The sequence below is a fragment of the Neoarius graeffei genome, chromosome 19 (genome assembly GCF_027579695.1).
Source record: "Neoarius graeffei isolate fNeoGra1 chromosome 19, fNeoGra1.pri, whole genome shotgun sequence".
Lineage (NCBI taxonomy): Eukaryota > Metazoa > Chordata > Actinopteri > Siluriformes > Ariidae > Neoarius > Neoarius graeffei.
In genome coordinates, this window is record NC_083587.1 from 12,171,464 (window position 1) to 12,188,659 (window position 17,196).

The window sequence follows — 17,196 nt, forward strand, 5'->3', positions numbered from 1 at the left end:
GCCTGTGGACCACCTTGAAATTAAAGGGTTGGAGCGCCAGATACCAACGGGTGATCCGCGCGTTGGCATCTTTCATGCGGTGGAGCCACTGGAGGGGCGCGTGGTCCGAACAGAGGGTGAAAGGGCGCCCCAGCAGGTAGTACCGGAGGGCAAGAACCGCCCACTTGATGGCCAGACACTCTTTCTCTATGGTGCTGTAGCGCCCCTCACGCACCGACAGCTTCCTGCTGATATACAGGACAGGGCGGTCCTCCCCCTCCACCTCCTGGGACAAAACCGCCCCCAGCCCTCTGTCCGACGCATCGGTCTGCAACATAAAAGGGAGAGAAAAGTCAGGGGAGTGTAGAAGTGGCCCCCCACACAGTGCAGCCTTTACCTCTGAGAAAGCCCGCTGGCACTGCTCCGTCCACTGGACCGGATCTGGTGCCCCCTTTTTAGTGAGATCAGTCAGCGGGCTGGTGACGTCCGAATAATTAGGTATAAACCTGCGATAATAGCCAGCCAGCCCCAGGAACTGTCTCACCCCCTTTTTGGTCTTGGGCCTCGGGCAGGCCGCAATTGCTGCCGTCTTATTAATTTGGGGACGCACCTGCCCGTTGCCCAAGTGGAAGCCCAGATACCGTACTTCCACCCGCCCAATCGCACACTTCTTTGGGTTGGCTGTGAGCCCTGCTCGCCTCAGCGACCTAAGGACGGCCCTCAGATGTTCGAGGTGCCGCTGCCAGTCATTGCTATAGATGATTATGTCATCTAAATATGCTGCCGCATATGTGGCGTGAGGGCGGAGGACTCTGTCCATCAGCCGCTGAAACGTTGCGGGGGCCCCAAACAGCCCAAACGGAAGGGTGACGAATTGGTGTAAACCAAACGGTGTGGAAAAGGCCGTTTTTTCTCGGGATAGTGGAGTCAAGGGGATCTGCCAATATCCCTTCGTTAAATCCAGTGTCGAATAAAAGCGAGCAGTGCCGAGTCGATCGAGCAACTCATCAATACGAGGCATTGGGTACGCGTCGAATTTAGACACCGCGTTGACTTTTCTATAGTCCACACAGAACCGGACCGACCCGTCGGCCTTGGGTACCAAGACCACCGGGCTGCTCCAGTCACTGTAGGACTCCTCGACGATGCCCATTTCGAGCATGGTCTGAAGTTCTTCCCGAACCACCTTTTTTTTGTGTTCAGGTAGCCTGTAAGGGCGGCTACGCACTACCACCCCCGGGGGCGTCTCTATGTGGTGCTCTATGAGGTTAGTGCGACCGGGCAGGGGCGAGAACACATCCGAAAACTCGGTCTGCAACTGGGCGACCTCCGTGAGTTGGGTCGGGGAGAGGTGGTCTCCACAGGGGACCGGAGAGGTACGTGATGCCAATGTCCCTTTTTGAACCTCCGGCCCCAGCTCCGCCTTCTCTGGAACTACCGACACCAACGCCACGGGGACCTCCTCGTTCCAGAGTTTAAGCAGGTTGAGGTGGTAAATCTGTAACGCCCCACCCCTGTCCGTTCGCCTCACCTCATAGTCGACGTCCCCGACTCGCCGTGTGACCTCAAAGGGTCCTTGCCACTTGGCGATCAATTTGGAGCTCGACGTGGGCAACAGTACGAGTACCTTATCTCCCGGAGTGAACTCTCTAAGGCGCGTACCCTTGTTGTACAGGCGGGCTTGCCGTTCCTGGGCCTGCCGCAAATTCTCCTGAGTTAGGTGGGTGAGCGTGTGGAGTTTTGCGCGCAGGTCCATAACGTACTGAATTTCGTTCTTACTTTGTGAAGGTCCCTCCTCCCAATTTTCCCGCAGCACGTCCAGGATGCCGCGCGGCTTACGCCCATATAATAATTCAAACGGGGAGAACCCCGTGGAGGCTTGGGGGACCTCTCGCACTGAGAACAGCAAGGGTTCGAGCCACTTATCCCAGTTACGTGCGTCCTCACTTACGAATTTTTTAATAATATTTTTGAGGGTGCGGTTGAATCGTTCCACTAAACCGTCCGTTTGTGGGTGATACACGCTGGTGCGGATCGGCTTAATCCCCAATAACCCATACAGTTCGCGCAGTGTTCGTGACATAAACGTAGTGCCTTGATCAGTCAGAATCTCTTTCGGGATTCCAACTCGGGAGATGACGCGGAAGAGTGCCTCTGCAATACTGTGTGCTGAGATATTGCGCAGAGGCACTGCTTCCGGGTATCGCGTTGCATAGTCCACCAGAACTAATATAAAGCGGTACCCTCGTGCTGACCGATCTAATGGCCCGACGAGATCCATCCCAATTCTCTCAAACGGGGTCTCGATTAACGGTAGAGGGCGCAAAGGCGCTTTTGGAATGGCCGCTGGGTTTACTAACTGGCATTCGCGGCATGCCGTACACCACCTACGGACATCGCCGCGAATCCCCGGCCAATAGAAACGGGCCATTATTCGGGCTAGTGTTTTATCCTGCCCTAAGTGTCCAGCCATGGGATTAAAGTGAGCCGCCTGGAATACCAATTCCCGGCGGCTCTTCGGAATTTAAAGCTGCGTGACTCGCTCTTTCGTTTGAGTGTCCTGCGTCACTCGGTATAATCTATCCTTCATAATCGCGAAGTAGGGGAAGGACGCGGTGGCGTTCGGCTGGAGCGTTTGACCATCGATTACTCTCACTTGGTCAAACGCATGCCGCAGAGTCTCGTCTCGCGACTGCTCTAATGGGAAATCCGCGAGGGATTCCCCAATAGAGAGAGGAGGAGCCGGCGGCTCCTCACTCTGACGCGAAGATGACGTAGACGGCTCTGTGACAGCTGCTCCCGCCAAAGCGACACCGGGACCTCCCCCTGTCAAATGGCAGGACCCACTCTCGACTAGGCGTGTCATTAACCCCCGAAATCCCGGCCAATCAGTCCCCAAAATTAGAGAGTGGGTAAGGCGAGGATTAACCGCCGCCTTTACTATGAATTTTTCCCCTCTGAAAATAATGTGGACCGACACCAAAGGGTAGCTGTGAACATCCCCGTGCACACATAACACCTTCACCCCTTGTGCTCCCCCCAATGCCTCGTTTTGAACCAGGCTTTGGCGAATTGAGGTCTGATTACAACCAGAATCCACCAACGCCTGATATGTAGCCCCTTGGATACTCACCGGTATGCGATACGCTCCGGCCCGATCGAGGGCGGCCTCTGGCGCGTCGGGGATCCGAACCACCGCGCCCACTTCCATTGCCGTGCACTGCTGTTGAAGGTGGCCCGGTTCCCCGCAGCGCCAGCAAACCGGCCCGGGCTTTCCCTCTGCACCGGTGATCTGGGGCTCACTCACCTGAGGTGGGGGAGAGACAGACACAGAAGGGAGAAACGGGAGGGCACCGCGGGTGCGGCGGGCCGGCTGGGGGGGTGCCGGCCCCCGCCTCCGCGGAGGGGGAATGGGGCGAGGACAGGACCCAGGAGGAGGGGGAGAGAGAAGAGGAGAGAAGAGATGCCATCTGCTGTCCTGCCGCCGGGACAGCCGCCAGATGATCCTCCGCCAGCTCGACTGCCTGATCCAGCGACGCCGGGCGGTGGCACTGGACCCACTCCGCGGTTCCGGCTGGTAAGCGGGCGATGAACTGTTCCAGTACCACCTGGTCGACGATTCCCTCGGCGTCGCGATCGTTGGCCCTCAGCCACCGCCAGCAGGCGTCCCGGAGCTGCTGGCCGAACGCGAACGGCCGGCCGACTTCCTCCAGTCGCAGCGCGCGGAAGCGCTGGCGCTGTTGCTCCGGTGTGCGCCCCACGCGCTGGAGGACGGCCCGGCGGAGGTCCGCGAAGGCCAGCCGGCGGTCGGCGGGGAGCTGTAGCGCGGCCAGCTGTGCCTCTCCCGTGAGCAGGGGGAGGAGGTGCGCCGCGCGCTGCTCCATCGGCCACCCCGAGGCTTCGGCGACCTGTTCAAACAACGTGATGAACGCCTCGGGGTCGTCCTGCGGGCCCATCTTGGTGACAATGAGGGGAGACGGGCCCGCGGCCGGAGCGCTGGTGGACCCCGCCGACGCGAGGAGATGCCGGAACGCCTCGCGATCTTCCTGCTGGGCCAGCACCAGGGCTTCGAAGCGCTGCTCCTGCTCCTTTCGGAGCGTGACGAGTGCCTGGTGCTGGCTTTGCTGAGCCGTGGCGAGGGCGTGGACCAGATCGGCGAACGGGGAGGATTCCATGGGGCTGCTGGTTTGGTGCTCCACTGTCCCGGGTTTCGGCACCACTGTAAGCGACCCTACGTGTGGGTGGAGCACAGAGGACGGCAGGACAGAGATCAGGTTTTATAAATGGCTTTATTGCCACACTTTTCAGTATCACAATAACATTCACCGACGCACAGCCGGCGTCTGGTTCAGGGCTGAGCTCCTTCTGCTCTCGCTCTCCCTCCTGATATAGGGCGCAGTCACTGGGAAGACACACAAACAGGTTAATTGCTCTCAGGTGACGTGATTCTGCCACTTACCTTCCCTGACTCCGCCCTCCTGTCACAGACCGGCGCTTGACCACGCCCCCGCTGCCACAATAGTTATGAATTGTAACTTACTTATTTACTCAATTAATTAATGAATTCTCTTTTGTTCATGTTTTTAAGAAATGAATTATTTTAGCTGGATCAAAATCAACCTATCACATGCCCACTCACACCTGATTGAAAACACCTGAAACTAATTTCACCTTCAAATTAACTGCTAATCCTAGAGGTTCACATACTTTTGCCACTCACAGATATGTAATATTGGATAATTTTCCTCAATAAATAAATTAGCACGTATAATATTTTTGTCTCATTTGTTTAACTGGGTTCTCTTTATCTACTTTGTGTGAAAATCTGATGATGTTTTCGGTCATGTTTATGCAGAAATATAGAAAATTCTCAAGGGTTCACAAACTTTCAAGCACCACTGTAACTTCCTGTTAGTGATTATGATTGACTACAGCTGGTAGCTTCTCTGTGCCTTCATAAAAAGGGTTTGTTTACAGCACTCATTGGATTGACCAACAGTAAAATGGGAAAGTCCAAGGAGCTCAGTGCAGATCTGAGAAAGAAGATCGCAGGTGTACACAACTCAGGAATGTCTCTTAGAGCTATTTCTATACAACTGCAGATCCCAAGATCGGTTCAAACAATTGTATATAAGTTATTGGAAGGCGTAGTCACTTTGCCAAGCCACTTTGCTTCAAGAAAACCCAAACTGTCACCCTCAGCTAAAAGGAAGTTGGTTTGGATGGTCAGGAACAACCCAGGAACCACCATGTCACAGCCTTGCCATGAACTGGAAGCTGATGGATCACTGTCTACAGTTCAGTGAGTTTTATATCACCATGGACTAAGAGGCTGCTATTCAAGGAATAACACCCTGCTCCAAAATTGACACCTTCAAACTTAACTAAAGTTTGCAACTGACCACATGGACAAAGAAAAAGCCTTCTGGAGGAAAGCTGTATGGTCACATGAGACAAAGATTGAGTTGTTTGGCCACAATGACCAGGCTGGTGGTGGTAGTAGCAACATCATGCTCTGAGGCTGTTTTACTGCCAGTGGAAGTGGTTCATTGCGCAAAGTGAATGGAATAATGAAGGAGGAGGATTACCTTAGAATTCTCCAGCATAACCTCAAACCATTGGAAACTTGAACATGATTGGGAGTCACAACAGTTCAATGAACCCAAACATGCATCAGAGCTGGTTGTGGAGGATAAAGCAGGCTAACATTTAAACTTAAAACAAGCCCTGACCGGCACGGTGGTGTAGTGGTTAGCGCTGTCGCCTCACAGCAAGAAGGTCCTGGGTTCGAGCCCCGGGGCCGGCGAGGGCCTTTCTGTGCGGAGTTTGCATGTTCTCCCCGTGTCCGCGTGGGTTTCCTCCGGGTGCTCCGGTTTCCCCCACAGTCCAAAGACATGCAGGTTAGGTTAACTGGTGACTCTAAATTGACCGTAGGTGTGAATGTGAGTGTGAATGGTTGTCTGTGTCTATGTGTCAGCCCTGTGATGACCTGGCGACTTGTCCGGGGTGTACCCTGCCTTTCGCCCATAGTCAGCTGGGATAGGCTCCAGCTTGCCTGCGACCCTGTAGAAGGATAAAGCGGCTAGAGATAATGTGATGTGATGTGACAAGCCCTGACTTCAACCCTATTGAAAATATATGGCCTGTGTTAGTCAATTAGTCAAGTCCATGCCAAGGGGAAAAAAAATAACTTAACTCTACCAATTCTACCATGAAGAGTCGTGAAATATCCAACCAGAATTATGCCAGAAGCTTGTTCATGGTAAACAAAAAATGTTTGGTCAAAGTCAATCTTGCGAAGAAACAAATATTAGGTGTGCTGTATGTAAAATTTTGACCCTGTATGTATACTTTTGACCCTGTGTTGATTTCAGAAAACCCAAAGAAAATTGTGCTCTGAATTCTCTGCCTTTTTTCTTCTTTTTTAAAGATGTATGCTGTATAATCATTTTGCCACAGAATAAGAACAGTTCAGAGAAATAATTGAAAGCCCAAATATTGCTGACATTCATATCGTTCATATCATGACATTTTGTCACTGTATGTAAACTTGTGACCACAACTGTAACTAATGGGAAACACTGTAATGAGCCTCATGTTTTTAATACATTATACAATGGCCTGTCTGATTTACAGTGCCTTGAAAAAGTATTCATACCCCTTAAACTTTTTCACGTTTTTCCACCTTACAACCATGAACTTAAAATATTTTTATTGAGATTTTATGTGATAGACCAACACAGAGTAGCACATAAATTTGAAGTGAAACGAAAATGATAAATGGTCTTCAAAATTTTAAACAAATAAAAATCTGAAAAATGTGATGTGCATTAGTATTCAGCCCCCCTGCATCAATACTTTGTAGAGACACCTTTTGCCGTAATTACAGCTGCAAGTCTTTTGTGGTATGTCTCTACCAGCTTTGCACATCTAGACGCTGAAATTTTTGCCCATTCTTCTTTGCAAAATAGCTCAAGCTCAGCCAGATTGAATGGAGAGCGTCTGTGAATGGCAATTTTCAAGTCTTGCCACAGATGCTCAATGGGATTTAGGTCTGGACTTTGACTGGGCCATTCCAACACATGAATATTCTTTGATCTAAACCATTCCATTGTAGCTCTGGCTGTATGTTTAGGGTCATTGTCTTGCTGGAAGGTGAATCTCCTTCCCAGTCTCAAGTCTTTTGCAGTCTCCAACAGGTTTTCTTCCAGGATTGCCCTGTATTTAGCTCCATCCATCTTCCCATCAACTCTGACCAGTTTCCCTGTCCCTGCTGAAGAAAAGCATTCCCATAGCATGATGCATGCTGTTTCACAGTGGGGATGGTGTGTGCAGGGTGATGAGCAGTGTTAGTTTTCCGCCACACATAGCGCTTTGCATTTAGGCCAAAAAGTTCAACTTTGGTCTCATCTGACCAAAGCACCTTCTTCCACATGTTTGCTGTGTCCCCTACATGGCTTCTGGCAAACTGCAAATGGAACTTCTTATGCCTGTCTTTCAACAATGGCTTTCTTCTTGCCACTCTTCCAAAAAGGCCAGATTTGTAGAGTGTATGATTCATAGTTGTCCTGTGCACAGATTCTCCCACCTGAGCTGTGGATTTCTGCAGCTCCTCCAGAGTGATCATGGGCCTCTTGGCTGCTTCTCTGACCAGTGCTGTCCTTGCTCGCTCCGTCAGTTTAGGTGGACGGCCATGTCTTGGTAGGTTTGCAGTTGTGCCATACTTTTTCCATTTTTGAATGATTGATTGAACAGTGCTTCTTGAGATGTTCAGAGCTTGGGATATTTTTTTATAACCTAACACTGCTTTAAACTTCTCTAGAACTTTATCCCTGACCTGTCTGGTGAGTTCTTTGGTCTTCATGATGCTGTTTGTTCTTCAGTGTTCTCTAACAAACCACTGAGGCCTTCACAGAACAAGTGCATTTATGCTGAGAGTAAATTACACACAGTAGGACTCTATTAACTAATTAGATGACTTCTGAAGGCAATTGATTGCACTGGATTGTATTTAGAGGTATCAGAGTACAGGGGGCTGAATACTAATGCACACCACATTTTTCAGATTTTTATTTGTTTAAAATTTTGAAGACCATTTATCATTTTCGTTTCACTTCATAATTATGTGCTACTCTCTGCTGGTCTATCACATAAAATCTCAATAAAAAACTTTTAAGTTTGTGGTTGTAAGGTGGAAAATGTGAAAAAGTTCAAGGGGTATGAATACTTTTTCAAGTCACTGTACCTATCTGTTTAATAATTATGGCAGTCTGCTGTAGTGCACTGTGGGTCAAATCTTGCTAATGACCTTAAAGCCCATCATAATGTGTGTGACATTCTTCATAATCAATAATCAACCTTAATTTGGTGTGCCTCAGCCCCAACAAGCTTGAAAACCTCTGGTACATATGAGAGTCAATTATGGTTGGGCAAGTTACAGCAGTTTTAAATGAACATGCAGCCTAGCCTATAGCTGTTTTAATGTCCGCATTGAGCTCTTCATTCTGCTCCTCGAAAATAGCATTGCGGGTCAGTTAAGGATGCTAGTGCCCAAACTACTTTTTTCTTTCAGCTGCTCCCATTAGGGGTGGCCACAGCAGATCTGTTCCGCATATTTGATTTGGCATAGGTTTTACACCGGATGCCCTTCTTGACACAACCCTCCCCAAACTAGCCAGGCTTAGGACCAGCACTAAGTATATACTAGCTTGTGCAACCCCAGTGGCTGGATAGTTTACCTAATCTGCATGTCTTTGAACTGTGGAGGGGAACCAGAGCACCTGGAGGAAAATGCTGATGCCCAAACAGTATGTTGATTTTTTTTTTTTAATAAATCTCCCACTGTCCGAAATGTCCGAAGGGGGATTGTCATGGTGATGTCCATCCTTCCATCTGGGAAGGATACTCACCTTCTGAAATCAACTCCTCTCTCAATTTTTGGAGGAATTTCACGGAACTTGACAGGATTCTTTGTATATGTCGGTAATATGCATATTGCAATTTCATTCAATTCCATCGCATTTTACCAGAGTTATGACATAGTTGCCAGTGGGGGATATTGTGCTCTCAGAGCACTCTTGTTTACATTTGAAAGCCTATGCCTCCGAATTTCTGCTTTTTTTTCCTAAATATTTTGGCCCCTCCTTTAATTTTTTATCTTTTCTTGTCCATGGCTTTTGTTTCATTGCTGCGCACTACTTTTGCATTAGTTTAGAATGTTAATGTCCATTAGCTAACATGGTTGTGATTTGACCAGTGAGAACATGCACACAGCATGCTGTCATGTGAACCTGAAATGACCAGCCCACAGAGAGGGCCAGTAAAAAGACAGCAAAGCAAAATCTCTGGTGATTATGCCCTGGTGAATAAAGATGAGCCAAAACAGCTGGTCTGTCCATACAGGCATCCTAACGTATTTCTTGAGGGAATTTTCCAGCCAGGAGAAATATCCTTTAGCAAAATCCATTCCAGTATGTTGTCTTTCCTCTTTTTTCAGGTTCCTGACCATAGTTAGGAAGCAGAAGTGAATCTGGTTTGGTAGGCTCACTCGCTTACCTACTCGCATGGCTTTCATAATGCTCCTAGATTCTAACAGATATATGCATCAGGACACAGATACACATGGCATTGGTCTGAACAAAGTAACATCTTCATTTGAAAATAGCGGTCATCACCATTACAGTCGTGGCTAACTCCACATAACCTGCATAGCAAAAGAAAAAACAGACACATACTGGGGGGTCATCCCATAATACTCCTCCTGCAATAGCCCCTCTTAAAACATTTTACAAGTACCATGCAACTGTGTGAGAAAATTATGACCTAAAACTTTGACTAGAATTAGACTAAAATGAAAATTGAGTTCCAGTTCTTAAATCTTGATGAAAACGAAACAAAAAAATTAATAAATAAAATAAAAAGACTAAAATGAAACTACAATTTTCAGTACAAGATGAAATCTCAATTTAAAATTCTTTAAATTCAAAATTAACACTGCAATACTGAACTAAACCAACATTACCTACTGGACATTTATGGCAAATAACAAGTACTTGTACAAATCCAAAATATTTTCTATAAAACCAATTTAGTGGCAGAACTGACTTTATAGTTGTGCGGGGTTTTTTTTGTTTTTTGTTTTTTTTTAAGCTGTCTGTTTAGAGACCAAAACACAATGGGCAGATATTTATCAGAGAGGTCTGATTCACAGCACAGCTTTGCCATGTCAGATGTAAAGCTTTTTATGAGAAACCTTTCCTTTGCTTAAATTCTGATAAAGCCTTGCCTGCATTTTCCTGTAGTTACTAAATTAATCTCCGAGCTTGTTGGCTGTTTTGTGAATCTAAAGATACAGTCAAGAACCTTTAATTCAACCTTCATGAGCCTTAATGTAATATTGGCACGAGCCATCGGTCTCATTTCTGTATCCCTCATCTAAAGATATAGATAGATTGATTGAGTGAAGAAAATGTAAATGTGGTATTTTTCTACAGATATACAGGAGCATGCAGTGTGAAAAATACATCGACACCAAAAGAGAGATGCATGTGAATTGGATGAGGTGAGAAATACACCAGTTGTTGGATCTTTTTAGTGATTTGATTTTACAGCTCAGAATTAAGAACTTTATAAAGAAGAACTTTATCTTCTTGCTGTCACTAGTATCTCTGCTATGCTTTCTCTAAGTTTGTAACGCTGATCTGATTTTTACCTTTTCTGGAATCTTGCCTCATTCTTTTAGGTATGTGAATTGTGCCCATAATAATAAAGAACAGAATCTTGTGGCATTTCAGTATCGAGGGGGAATTCTGTATCGTTGCTGTCGACCCATTAACCCAGGACAGGAGCTCTTGGTGTGGTATGAAGAGGAGGGCACCAAAGAACTCAGTCCTGCACCTACAGGAACAACCAGACAGAAAGGTGTTACTATAGTCAAAGAGATTATAGAGGTTATTTTCTGCATCATCTAGTGACCTATTTCTTAGCCTAATATTGTTTCTGGGATGAATACTGTTGTACAGTGGAGTCTACAATAACCAGAGCACTCCCCCAGAGAACTCATTTTGGCCAGTTCCACCAACCAGGTAGGACTTCTCTATCATATGACAATGACCAACCAGAGAGGGTGAAGTCTGTCTGCTCCCTCTGAGACACGTGAAGTCAGCCCACTACATCTCGTGCTATTGCGAATCCTTTGTAAAGTCTTGCTTTTCTCCATAAGAGTGCTAATTAATTGACATTTCTCATGAGTACAACTTAATACTGATGACAGAAGAAAAATAACCAAACATCTTCCATTCAACACACTGAATAAACTCAGTGCTGGTTATTCTAACGTTGATTGTATTTGTGTTTCGAGCCATTTCCTGATGAGGATCATGTTCTGCCTTTAACCAAAATTTGCAAAACTCAAATGGAACAGAAAGGTCATGATGACAGTGGGCACCAAGCAAACACAGGGAAACTTCTTTTTTTCAAAGCAAGAAAAAAAGGATTGTCGCATAAACTAATGGATTTAAAAAAAAATTGTAATGACTATTTGAAAATCATAACCCATTTCTAGGGCTACTTGTTTGAAACTGAATACATAGTAAACCACAAAATACTGCTGTATTTTTATTCATCATGCACAATTTAACCAGGAGTAGTGTAAAATGCATGCCCTCCCCATCATCTTCCCTGTCTTCGGGAGATTGCCACATTCTAATCCTGAAGATGCCACAGTCATCTGCGGTCGGGAGCTCAAGAGAGAAAAATTGGCTAGGCTCTCTGGGAGGGAGGGGTGACATGCTCTCTCTCTCTCCTCTGTTAATTACACTAGTGAGTCACGGGTGTCTGTGAGCTCATGCACATTCAGATGGAAGTGAGTGGATTGGGCTTTCCTCTGAGTGTGTTACACCACCCACTGACATTGTATGAGTAAAAGATGCGGTCAACTGGTGTTACTTGACTCGGTGGAAGCACATGGTAGCCTTAGCCCTCCCTGGTTGAGGGTTGTTGTGTGATACGGAAGAGTAGCCTGATGGGTGGGAATTGGCCATGGCTAAATTAGGGAGAAAATCAGGGTAAATAAACACATGCCCTATCACAACAAACACACAATATAGGACAATGCTTTCAGACCTCCCCATATTACAGAAACACATGGGAGGGAGGGAGAAAACATTTTTTATAATATCTTCAGTGCAATATAACCAGCTGGCTGGATAGAAGTTAGTTGAACACGCACATGCAGCATGCCTGAAAAGTTGTTAATTGGCTAATACAGTTGTCCGTCAAACCCATCAAGCATTATACAAATCAATTAGAACACATTTGCTTTATTTCAGGAGCACGTGATACAATATTTATATTATCAACCAATTTAATAAGCAATAACGTTATTTTTAGTATTAAATTCAATAATTCCACAAGAGTCATGCCATACAGAAAGAATCTTTAATTTTATTTATTTTTAACTCCTTAAACTCTTGCAGCTCGAAAATTTCAACATATTCAGGGACAAGTAAGTGGTTGCTTTCTTACTACAAACCACACCATGGCATTCTTTGCATACTACAGTAAGGAAATTCCTGTAGAGGCTTTGCACCATCACATGACCCCCATAGCAATGGTAACTACACCACCATGACAGGAGGCATGCTTGTAGTGCTTCATTCAGATGAGTTAGTTGTTATTGATCAGTATGGGAAGATTTTGCTGTGTTTTTGGATGTGTAAATCATTCTGAATGAAACAAAAGACATCAGATTTTTTTAATTTACCAAAAGTAATTCATCATCGGGGGGAAAAAACGAGAAAGATTTGAAAACGTAGAAGGGAAAAATGGCTCGCAAACATACGAAGTGCAGTGAGGTGCTCAGTCTTATACAGAGAGTTGAACATGAGCATAAGAGACAAAGTCTAGCAAGGTGCTTATTCTTATACAGTGACGTGAACATAGGCATAAAGCTACAGTCACACTGCAACTCGCAATGCTTTGCGATGGGTTATCAATGAAAAATAGGTGTTTTGGTGATGATGCTTGGCGATATACAGGCAAACTAAAAGTTGTGGTCACGCAGCAGGCGAACTCTTGACTGTCATGCCTACACACACTCAAGCAGCTGCGCTCGCTCACAGGACCCATTCGTTATGGGAAACATCTGATGCTGATTTGAGAACAATCGGCAAACCCATATAAGAACACAGTCTTTTTGAATTTTTTTTTCTTAAAGGAACAGTCCACCGTACTTCCATAATGAAATATGTTCTTCTCTGAATTGAGACGAGCTGATCCGTACCTCTCCGAGCTTTGCGCGACCTCCCAGTCAGTCAGACGTGCTGTTACTCCTGTTAGCAATGTAGCTAGGCTCAGCATGGCCAATGGTATTTTTTGGGGCTGTAGTTAGATGCGACCAAACTCTTCCACGTTTTTCCTCTTTACATAGGTTTATATGACCAGTGACATGAAACAAAGTTCAGTTACACAAATTGAAACATGGCGATTTTCTATGCTATGGAAAGTCCGCACTATAATGACAGGCGTACTAACACCTTCTGCGCGCTTCGACAGAGCATTGATACCTTCACTCCTGTTTTCCCCCTCTCCCCCGCCCCCGTCACGTTGGTTGTATTGACGGAAGTTGGGGGGGCGGGGGAGAGAAAAAAAAACAGGAGTGAAGGTATCAATGCGCTGTCGAAGCGCGCAGAAGGTGTTAGTACGCCTGTCATTATAGTGCGGACTTTCCATAGCATAGAAAATCGCCACGTTTCAATTTGTGTAACTGAACTTTGTTTCATGTCACTGGTCATATAAACCTATGTAAACAGGAAAAACGTGGAAGAGTTTGGTCGCATCTAACTACAGCCCCAAAAAATGCCATTGGCCATGCTGAGCCTAGCTACATTGCTAACAGGAGTAACAGCGCGTTTGACTGACTGGGAGGTCGCACAAAGCTCGGAGAGGTACGGATCAGCTCGTCTCAATTCAGAGAAGAACATATTTCATTATGGAAGTACGGTGGACTGTTCCTTTAAATCACTGTCATGATTCAAGCTATGTTTATGACTCAGCTTTTGGTTTTGCTTGTGTTATATTTTTGCAAATATCATGCTTGCTAATAAACACTCTTCCTGCACTTAGATCTGTCTACCACCGCATACTTGCAAAGTTTCTGTGAAAACAGCATGCTGATTGCAGTAAAATCAGCATCGGGAATTTCCCATAATGATCAGGTCCCAAGTGCGCGCACAACGTGCTCCGAAGGACCCCCGAATGTAATGCCGCTTTTCCACTACAAACGCGGCTGAGCCGTGCCGTGCCGTGCCGAGTCGAGCTGAGTCGAGCTGAGCGGGGCTGTTGGAGTTGCATTTCGACTACAACCGCGCTGAACCGTGCTGGCTGGAAGTGGGTGGACACATTGGGTGGAGTTAGCGAAAGTGGGTGGACGTCAGGTGATGTCGTTAAGCAGCGCAAACAGTGACATCAGTGACAGTGGCGGAACAAGTCAGAGCCGGGCCGGGGGCGGGGCAAATGACCGGGCCCTTTATTAAAGCTTATCATAACATCATTTTAGGCTACAAAATGTCCGCAACTGCGGTGTTTACCAATTTCAACACTACCGGGTGCAACTATATGTTATTTAGTACATCATGTCCTTCAAACGAACATGTAACTCAGAAACAAAAAACATTAGGATACTGTACATGGCTCATAATAAAACATCAATAGCCTATACTGTGCACATTATTTGAAGGGCATACGAATGAGCGCTCAGAGGTTGCAACGGTGACAGGAAGAGTCAGAAATAAAAGGAGGGCGGTGCAAACCTCACTGAATGCACTGTGTTTACCAATTTCAACACTACGGGGTGCAACTATGTTATTTTGTACATTAAGTCCTTCAAACGAACATGTAACTCAGAAACAAAAAAACATTCGGCGACATACTGTACATGGCTCATAATAAAACACCAATAGCCTACTGCGCGCATTATTTGAAGGGCATACGACGAGCCTTGCGCTCCGCGAACTCGTCCACGATGCTCTGTATGTCACTGATTCAGTGATCTTTTCAGCGGTAGTCTCACGACCCGAATAGTAAACAATAAACATGGAGGACATGGAGTCGTTAGTGTTGCTGGTCTTGGTGCTGTGGCTTGTTGTCACCTACAACGCCAACAGATACTGGCAAGAGCGTATAGATGAGGCGAGGCGCGTAAGGCTTCAGAAATTCTCGTAATTCGTAATTCTTCTCCTTCCGGGTTTGCGGTGTTTACAGATCCCAGCGCGCTCGCGGGGCGTGTGTGGGCATGTGAGGACACTCCTCCTCACCAATCAGTGCACAGGGGAGTGTCTGCTCACGCCCCCAACCTCACTCGGCACGGCTTGGCTCGCTTCAGCCCCACTCCAAAACGGTGCGAGTTTTAGGGGCTAAGCAGGGCTGAAACGAGCTGAGTCGTGCTGGTTTTTGGTAGTCGAAACGCGAGCCGTGTCGGGCTGAAGCGAGCTGAAGTGAGCTGAAAAAGGGTAGTGGAAAAGGGCCATAAATGCACTTTTAAAGTCTCAGTGAAAGTTAGGCAATGACAAGCCTCTGTGTTGACGCTTATGTTCACTTCACTGTATAAGAATGAGCACCTTGCTGCAGTTTTGAAATAATTAATTTTTATTTTTGGAATTCTTACCTTTGTGGAAATGAAGTGAGCATATGATAGTATTTTTGACCTCTCCATTTGACAAGTTGGATGACGTGCGGAAGATGGCGCCAGTGTGTGAGGCGTGCCATCAGCTGCTCCGAATGCTGTGTGTGTTTTTGTTGCTTGTAGCACTTGTTGTACATGATGTTGACTCTCTGCTGGTGTATGATCGCCAAACGTTGCTGGATCTGAGAGTCTTTGCTAAGGATCTGGCCAACTTGGATCGTCATGGACAGCAGGCACTGCCATTCTTTCTGTGGGACATCCCGGCATACCTCTGCCGCATGTCAGCGCCACTCCCTCGGCGAAAACGCCGCCGCTGGGGTAAGCGTGGCGGTTGCCTGGTGAGGCTGAGGGCCGGGTTGGTGCGTCATGACTGCGTTGGTTATGGAGCGATGCCTCGCCTTTGTGTCTCTCAACGTTGGTTGGACCCTGTCGCTCTCTGCCTGGTATCGGTAACCGGCTCGGATGATTTGTTCCTCCCCCGTGGTCCCTGCCCTCCTTGTCCGCGCTGGCGCGGAGTGGATCCGGGAAGCCTGCGGCCTCTCCGCCGGGACCTACTGTCAGCTGCTCGTCCAGACCCTCCAGCTCCCGCCAGGTTTGGCTTGGTTAATGCAAGATCGCTTGCGAACAAAACATTCGTCCCGAAGGATTTCTTCACATCTCGTGATCTGGACTTTCTCTTTGTCACTGATACTTGGCTGAGTGTTGGTGAGTCCAGTGCCTTCACAGAACTTTTACCTGCCGAGTGCCGCTATTTTAATTCTCCGCGGATGTCTGGTTGAGGAGGAGGAATTGCAACTATTTTTAAAAGCGATTTTAAATGTAAACAGATATCGCTGTTATCGGCTTTTGCCAGCTTTGAATTAAGTTTGTTTGAGCTGGGAAGTTCTCACACAGTGCTGTGTGCTGTGGTTTATCGGCCTCCCAAATACAACAGAGACTTTTTAACTGACTTCTGTGTTCTTGGCTGATATTATGCTGAAATATGATAGGGTCCTGATTGTCGGTGATTTTAATATCCATGTGTGTTGTCCAGAAAACCCCCTTGCGAGGGATTTTTTAAATATAATTGACTCTTTTAATCTTGTACAGTCTGTACCGGGCCCGACACATGTACAGGGACACACACTTGATCTTGTATTATTATATGGTTTGCCTGTTTTTAACTTGGAGGTCTGTGAAGCGTTTTTCTCTGATCATATGCCTGTTGTTTTTGAAGCCGCTGTGTGCTGTAACCCAGTTAAAACTCGCGCTCCTGCTCATAAATGCCGGGTTATTAACCCTTCCACTGCGGCTCGCTTTTCATCCGCCTTCAGTCAAAACTGTCACTCCTGATCCTGTGTGCAATGATACAGAGGCTCTTAGCGCACAGTTTCTTGACACTTGTCAAATTGCTATGGACTTTGCTGCCCCATTAAAGAGCAGGCAGCGTAAAGTTAAATCTGAGCCTTGGTTGAATGAAACAACTCGCGCGGCCAGACAGGATCGGAGAGCCGAGCATAAATGGAAAAAGGATAAACTGGAAGTGTCTTTTCAAA

The 17,196-nt window shown here is 46.7% G+C and overlaps 1 pseudogene; it reads left to right on the forward strand.

The window, feature by feature from the left end:
• The window catches only part of LOC132867694 (zinc finger protein ZFP2-like), a 99,042-nt pseudogene that overhangs the window by 67,258 nt on the left and 14,588 nt on the right, over positions 1 to 17,196 (forward strand).